Source organism: Pteropus vampyrus, unplaced genomic scaffold, assembly GCF_000151845.1.
Source record: "Pteropus vampyrus isolate Shadow unplaced genomic scaffold, Pvam_2.0 Scaffold67, whole genome shotgun sequence".
In the NCBI taxonomy this organism is placed as follows: Eukaryota; Metazoa; Chordata; class Mammalia; order Chiroptera; family Pteropodidae; genus Pteropus; species Pteropus vampyrus.
The window spans coordinates 7,958,079-7,966,598 of record NW_011888848.1 but is presented as its reverse complement, the minus strand read 5'-3'; the positions used below and the strand labels follow the sequence as shown (position 1 = coordinate 7,966,598).

The following is an 8,520-nucleotide window of genomic DNA, read 5'->3' as shown; positions in this document are numbered from 1 at the left end:
AGGCCACATGCCTGCTCAGATTATTGGGTATAGATCACTTTAAAAGGCTGAGGAAAGAGGAAAAATTAGAAAGAAAATAAACATGGAAGAGCAAAGACAAATGCATTATATTAATTTACTTTCACAGCTACCATGAGGTAATGTCATATTATTACTACCAAGTGCAATTTATAAATTAAAAGAGTAATACTCGGAAGGTGAAATGGCTAATTTCTGCTATAGTTATGTTTAAATCTCACTCTTTTGACCTCTAATCTAGTTTTATTTTTACTGCACTGCACTGACAGTATTGGCTCTGCCATTAGTTAGGCTTGTGACCTTGGGAACGTCAATCTCTCTGTGTTTCAGTTTCCAGGTCTGTAAAGTGGAATTAAAACACAAGCTAACCCAATTTTATGGTTGTTTTAATATGACATAAATAAATATCTTATTATGTTTTATAGTTTATAAAAGGATATTGATGTATGATTTTATATAATTTGATTCTTATAAAAGTTCTGTAAACATCAAATGAGAATTTATGTGAAAGCAGTTGTACTGTAATTATCACATGCTTCTACTTCCCCATACTACTTTCCATCTGAAGCTGTTGAGATTCTTGAGATTTTAGTTAATATTTAAAGGTTGTTCAGGGAGACTTTTCAAACATATTTCATCACCTCTGATAATGCTTAGAATTAAACAAAGGTATAATGAGACTTTTATAACCTATAGTGTCCAAATTCTTCAAAGAGACTTTCAAGGCCATTAATAAGCTGTCCACCATGACTTATAACATTCATCTGTATATCCTCCAAATTTATTATCCCCAGGCCTAAGTGAATTCTTTCTCTGTGTGGACCTGTTTGGAGGGTCCTACTAATTAATGGTCAGTTCTATGCCTGTGTCTTGACACATTCAGTTTTCCCTGCTTAGCATACACTTTATCCATTGCCAACCCTTTCGGTTATAGTCTACATTTATGGCTTTGCCTTCTGATTGTCATTGGTTTTTATTGTGTATAGCAGGAGTTAGCACACTATGACTCATAATCTGTTTTTGGAGATAAAGTTTTATTGGAACTCAATCGATGACAGGTTGCAAAGGCAAAGTTGAGTAGTTACAACAGATAACAAATGACACATAAAACCTGAAATGCAGTCTACGGCCATGCCACCCTGAACGTGCCTGATCCCATTTGATCTTGGAAGCTAAGCAGGGTGGAGCTTGGTTAGTACTTGGATGGGAGACCACCTAGGAAGACCAGGTGCTATAGGCATTAAAAACAAAAACAAAGACAAAAAAAAAAAAAACCTGAAATACTTACTATCTGGCCCCTTACAGAAAGTGTTTGCCAACCCCTGGTCTGTAGTAAATTTCACTTATTGAAGGAAAAATCTGGAACTGGTATGATGGAAACAGTACATATTTTCCCTGAAATTATTTATTATTTACAGTCAGTATTAAAGACATTAACATTACAGTAGTATGTTGAGTACATATCTTACTGCTATTCTTTAAAACACAATTTAAAAATTCTATTAAAAGATGAAAATAATAAATATAATTTAGTGCTATGGCAACGATGGAGCCAAATAATATCATGCAAATACTATGAGTTATACAGTTGACTCTTGAACAACACAGGAGTTAAGAGTGCCAACTCCAGCACAGTTGAAAATGCACGTATAACTTTTGATTCCCTCAAAACTTAACTACTAATAGCCTACTGTTGAGCAGAAGCCTTACCAATGACATAAACAGACAATTAACACATATTTTGTATGTTACATGTTTTACATGCTGTATTTTTACAATAAAATAAGATAGAGAAAAGAGAATGTTATTAATGAAATCATAAGGAAGGGAAAATACATTTACGGTACTTACGTATTTATTGAAAGAAATCTGCAGATAAATGGACATGTATGGTTCAAACTTTGTTGTTCAAGAGTCAACTATACTAACAGTAGGTGGCTAAGGTAATGGGGGGAAATTAAATTTTGCACTGAATAGAAAGAACTAAGTCTCAGGAACATTTGCATTCTTGCTCCCCAGTATATGTTGTTGGTTTGGCTCAAATAAACTCTTATAAAAATTATCTAGAGGTTTGAATGTTTCATACATTGACATTTACTTGGCACAGTTGGCAGAATGCTAAAGAAACCGACCTAGCACCACCCTCCAGACCTGACCTGGTGCTAGGTACAAGCAAGGGTTCATTGTGCCACGCTAGCTCTCTGCTTTGCATTTGGTGAACTTGGGTGAGTTTCTCTTGTAATTCTAAGCCTCCTTGCTTTAAGTAGCAGGCCATAACTTTATTTGAACTGTTCTTAGAAAATCTTTGAGGTGGATAAGGGTTGAGATAACCTAGGGAAAGGGGAAAAAAAATTGGTTGCCGCTTTTAATTTTGGCTTTCACTTGGATTGCTTACTGAGAGTCTGAACAAAATCTTTGCTGGATAACTGACACATTGAACTCTCTTCAGCTGTGAAAGAGAAAGAACACTTGCTTCCTCAACCCAAATAGCCTCTGGGGTGATGATAGTTGTTTAGAGCCCCAAATCCAGAATGGTAGAGATGGGCCCTTTGAGGTGTCCAGTGTGGTAAGGCAGCTGATCCCGGAGAAGCCAGAGCGAGGCCCAGGGAGAAGGACAGGCACCCAGGAATGGGTTCACCTTGAGAGAAGGTGCTTGTGCTCTGGAAAGTGCTGTGGTTCCCACAGTGTCCAGTAAGCTCTCACTGGTCCTCAATCGGGTATTCTTAGATGACTAATTATCTTTGTGGGGTTGCCCGAGGGAAAATTTACTCTAGGGTGTAAAGTGGTCCTATAGGGAGATCCATGGCATTTGGTTCCTCTGGAGATATGCACATAAGTGTTCGTTTTCCCTAGTAGTTTGCTCAGAGTCTACAGATCTCAAAATTAACATAGGAAATTGTGCCTACCAGGCAGACAAGGCCCACCGCAGTCAGGCTCTCATTAATGCTAAGATAGTTGAGATGAGGATCCTTTGATACTTCTAAATTAATTTTTCACACACAATTAGCAAAAGCCAGCTATAAAATTAGGCAGAATAAATGGAAGGAACATTATTAGAGACTGTTTCAGAACTTAAAAAGGCTTTCTTTGCTAAGCTAAAATGAAACTATGTAAAAGGATTTTAGAGAAAAAGAGAGAAATAAAGTATTTAGATAAATGGATCAACCAATGATGTTGTTTGGGTGTCAACCCAGTTCTTTGAGGGATTAAAAATGGCTATCCTTATTTTAAGAGGCGGAGGAAGGTCATTTAGAACTTGACTCGTCAAGGACAGTCGTTAGGCCTCCAAAAAGAAAATTGGATCCAACTGTGCTCTGTTTGGTCTGTCTGTGTATGTCTGTATATTTATGTTGTAAGCGTGAGATAATTTTCTACCTCTGGATGGTACTGTTAAAATTAATTTAAAGGCAAGTGCTTGTAAGGATTGGGTATTCTAAAATTCTCAGAAATATAGAAACTAATCCAAGAGTTTTCAAGTTCATGTGACCTAAAGTTAATCCTTAGTAAATAAAAGCTAGCTTAACTTTGTTGATTTAAATAAAAGAGACATGGCTTTATTTTGCCTGAGTTTTATAAAAATAAGTTGATGTTAATAATTAACTTTGATGTCTATAAAATATGTTTATAGAAGTTAATAAAGTGTCCATGCTAAAGCATGCTAATTGATTACTTCTTTGTTTTCATTAGATGTTGAGGTTTTAACTTTGCAGTGTTTCAGAAGGGCCTCTGGAACACCTTCAAAGATTTGTTTTTTAAGCATTGTAAAAAAAGTGATCAAAACCTACTAGGGTATGTGAATGAGGAAAAGTGTTCTATGGAAAGTAACCCCACAGAATGATCTGATCATAAATTCCTAAATGAGCAGGTCACAGTGTGTAGTCATGCCCCAGGCATATAACATTTTAGTAAAAGGCTTATCTTTGCTTAAGCAAGCCTTGTACATTGTTTTTGTGCATCTAGGTTAACACACCTTTGACATAAACCTTAACCACCCTTTAGAGAGCACGTAATCCTGTTAGCTACCCTGTACTCCGATACCTGTCTTGCTTTTTCTTAACTCCATGTCATCTTCCTTAAGTTCTCTCCTTAATTCCAAATGCATAAAAGAAGCTGCAAAACTGTTATTCTCCAGAGCATTTGAGATCTTGCTCCCCAGCATATGTTGTCAGTTTGGCTCAAATAAATTCTTATAAAAATTCGAAAAAAAAAAAAGAAAGAAAGAAAGAAAAAGAAAAGAAAAGAAAGAACAAAGTCTTGGTCGAAAATTATTATCCTCAATTGCTAGGATCTTTGGCAAATCATTTTGCTCTTTTAAACCTGTTTGCCAAGGATAGTAATACCTACCTTACAGAGATGTTTTAAGAATGGTATGAGACAATTCACCAAAAAGCATTTTGTGAACTCAAGCACTAGACCAATGTAAGGGGTTAAAAAATTGCTATTTTGCAAACATATCCAATATTAATATTTTAATAACTATAAAGAAGTATCCAATATTAACATGTTAATAACTATAAAAATTCTGTTTATTAAAGAATATAGTCAAAGTTGTACAGATTTTACCTAATGTAATTCAAGAAGGCTATTTTGATTTTTTAAAAACAAGTGTCCTACAAATATTGTTATTGGGCCACATGCTAAAAAGACTCTTGTCTACTGAAGCATGTGGATCTCCATCCCAGCTTGCACATGACTCTTTGTGACACCGAATGCCACCTACCATACACTATTCCATTTCCATAGCTTCCCTAACTCATCCTAGTTCTGTCCCCACAACCACACAATATCCTTAACTAAATGTTCCCTAAATATTCAAAGAGAACAATCAATTCCTCCTCCTGTCATTTTTCCTCTAGACTAGGTTTTCAAAATTTTTACCAGTTTAACCACTGCCCATTGGATATTTTAAATTTCTCTACTTGTCTCATGGTGCCTAGAATGAAGTACATTTCAGATATGATATAAATAATTCAGAAAAAAATCATTGTCCTTATTTTAGGCCCTGTATTTCTATTAAAATGTTCTAAGATCATATTAAAGTTTTTCGTTAAAATCATGACTCTTTTTTTTGCGATAGCTAATGGTTGAGCCATGTTTTACCCATTCCATTTTCCTACAATGGCTCTTTAAGATTCAACTGCAGGAATTTAATATATTCCTTATGGATTTTGTCCTGTTAGATGCAAAAGTAAAAAAGTATAGAAAATCTTTTTGTTCTCAAATTTCTATTTCATATGAAACCTGTCACTTCTTTCCTGTCCTTGGACTATGAAAATCCAAGAACAGTGCTCCTCTACCCCCAGCACTGGCTTTCCTTTTACTTGAACTAATTTCAGTGGATTTCTGATCTTTGCCTAAAAACAGCATTAACTCAGCAAGGACTCTCTTTACTCGTCCTTAGTCTGTAGGCCTGAAGACCAGCCTACTGTTCCAAACTGAAAGATGAAGAATTGTAGCAGCCTTTAGTACAGGATGGCCAGAATAGGAGAAAAAACACTCCTCTATATTTTATCTCTCTAGTACTAAAATGAAAGAAGCAACTGTGTAAAAGGATCACTTATGGGGAGGAAGGCAAAGAATGTGTATACTGGAGAAAAGCATTGGACTTGGAGTTAGGAAACATTGGTTATAATCCTAATTCTGCTACTTTCAGGTGGTGTGACTTTGGGCTAGTCAAAGCCTTCCTAGGCTTCAGTTTCTTCACATGAAAAATGAAAGAGTTAGGTAGATCATATATAATATCTGAAGTCCTTTTCAGCTTTAAGTGTTCCTCTGGCATTGCACGCACGGCACCACTTTGCTATTGCCCATAGCAGCCCTTTTTATCCTTGCTTTGTTTCTGTGTTTGAAAGACATTTCTCTCAAAATCCTGGAGGCAGCTAGGAGTGTCACAGGTGTGTAACCATTGTTTGTAGATTCAAGACTCTTCCTCTCTCTCTGTAACCTTATCCATCTCTTCTTTGAACATATATGAACCTTCTTCTTCTTTGTTCAACTTTGGACAAGTCCATTTCTGCTGTCAAATTCTACCAGGCCTAAAGAGAAAACTAAGGTCAGAGGGAAAGAGGCATGGAAGGAGCTTTATCTGCCACATTGTATCAGCAAAAACAACAGACTTGGGTTCTTTAGAAATAAGTTTATTGATATTTTCTGCATTAATCCAATTCTTGATAAAATATTTATTTTTGGTATTTTTTGCTTATTATAATGGTTCTGATATATTTTTTGCACTTATATTTCTTTATAATTAAACAAAAAATGATTTGCAAATCTTTATAGACATATTTGTGAGTATGTTTGCTTTAGTATTTTAAAATTATTTTGAAATAGATAATACAGAAACATAAAATCAAAAGGTATGAGAAGGCATATATATTGTCTAATCTACCTGTCCACCTTGTTCCCTGGACACTTACTTTCCCTATTCAGAAGTGATCACTACTTGTATTAGCAGTTTTTCTTTTAATGAAACCCAGAAATATTCTACCCATACACAAGCTTATAAACACAAATATAGTCATAAAGATAATTATAATTATTGTTTTTTTCCCTAATGGTAATATGCTACATAATAAAGCATTTTTTTTTCCTCCTTCTGTGTAAGTCTTGGCTCTGATCGCCATAACAATATTTAGAAAGCTTCCTGGTTTATGTTAACAGCTTCATAGTATTCCATTATTTGGATGCATCAGAATTGACAGTTCTTTATTATAGTTGTGATTATATCCTTTTACTTTTGTGGTTTTGTGCATGTGTGTATTCATCTGCAAGACCTATTCTTAGAAATAGAATTGTTGTGTCAAAGGGCAGGTACCCATGTGATCTTGATGGATACTTCTGAATTTCCCTCCAAAAAATAAATGTCTCAATTTATATTCCCACGGGCAATATGAATGGGCCTGTTTCCCTACGTTCATTCCAAAACAGTATATTAGCAAAATTTTGGGCTTTGCCAATTTGGCAGGTGAAAGATAATATTTTACTGTTATTTTTAATTGTATTCTCTTATTATGAGTGACATTGACCATCTTTTTGTGAGTTGAAGGGCTATTTGTCCATTTTTGTTAATTATCCACTAATATCACTTGCCAATGTTTCTAATCAAAAATAGGTAACTTAAGATAAGTTTGACACAGGTTTTTTAAATTATGTAAAATAAGGGCCAAGTAGTAGTCAGAAATCAAGACAGAAGGTTTTTAATCTAAAATAATTAAAGTAAAACTTTGGAGGAATTTTTAATGATCACATTTCCTTCTGCATTTCATTCTCTATCTTCCTTTTCCTATTTGCCTCTTTCTCTTCTGTCTCTTAGCTATTCATGAAGCATTTAAATATACATTTAGAATTTTAATATACTGAGTAAAATTTCATGATCCTTTTGTGTAAAAGAAAAATAATTCAGAATTCTGTATTTATTAAAAAATAAATTAAAAATTCACATATTATTTATGTCAGAGTTCTTAGTTACAAGCAACAGAACTGAAGATGATTTAAACACAAACAGGGGCTCTAGAATCTCTGGCAAGCAGGTAACCAGGCTAACTCATCCATGAGTTATGGTTAGAGTCATGTTACAGAATCATGAATACACCATAGTTGCTGAGCGCTGTTCTCTGTGGCTTGATCAATACTGATAATAGACACTGGGGGTTAATGGAGCTTATGCAGCTGCTCCTGTTACCCCAGAAACTGGACGTAGCTGCTATTGACTTCTGTAGCATGGATTAAGAGCAGTCCCTGCTTCTTTGGACCCATAACATCTGATTTGGTCAGTCTTGGCTATGTCTGGTTTGCAGCCTGGGTCAGGTGTCTATACTTTACCTAAAAGGAGGTTTGGAAACCAGTATCAAGCATTTTTAGTTTCTGTAGTCAGTGTCAAGTTTTGCCTCAAAAGATGGGGCCTCTATAATTGGAAGAGTGTTTAGATTCTGGATGGTCAAAAAGATTGACGATTGTCATCAGCAGTTCTCATCTAATTTTCTTCGGGCAGAGGTCTTTATAAGACTGACACTTGAGAATCAACTAATAAATACTCTATTTCTTCTCAGGCCTGAAATATTGAGGGCTAAGGAGGAAATAATCCTTTCTCTTATCACATAGTCTCATCAAAGTTTGGCTGGGACAGGAAATAAAGGGATGCAGTTGGAGAAAGAGCTGCCAAAGCCAAAATGTATGCCTGGAAGTACCAATTTTCAATTCTTTAATCTGATTTTTAAATTATACAATCTATTTCCATCTGCTTACTTTTTCTCAAAAATAATTTAACATGCTAACATTTTCTGGGTGAAAATAATAATTTATTGGTTTTGTCTTTTCTAGAATTATAACAGTTGAGTTAGGGCTAGCCATGCATTTACACATGGCCTAAAGAAAAGTTAATATAACTCCTTTTCCTCAGGCTGATTGTATTAGTTTGTAAGAGTTGCTGTACCAAAGTACCACAGACTGAGTGATTTAAACAACAGAAATTTAATGCCTTATAGTTCAGGAGACTAGAAGTCC

At 35.1% G+C, this 8,520-nt stretch overlaps 1 pseudogene; it reads left to right on the top strand.

Annotated features, from left to right (window-relative positions):
* Window positions 1-1,139: 1,139 nt before the first annotated feature.
* On the top strand, window positions 1,140-1,258 carry LOC111740733 (annotated as a pseudogene).
* Window positions 1,259-8,520: the final 7,262 nt, after the last annotated feature.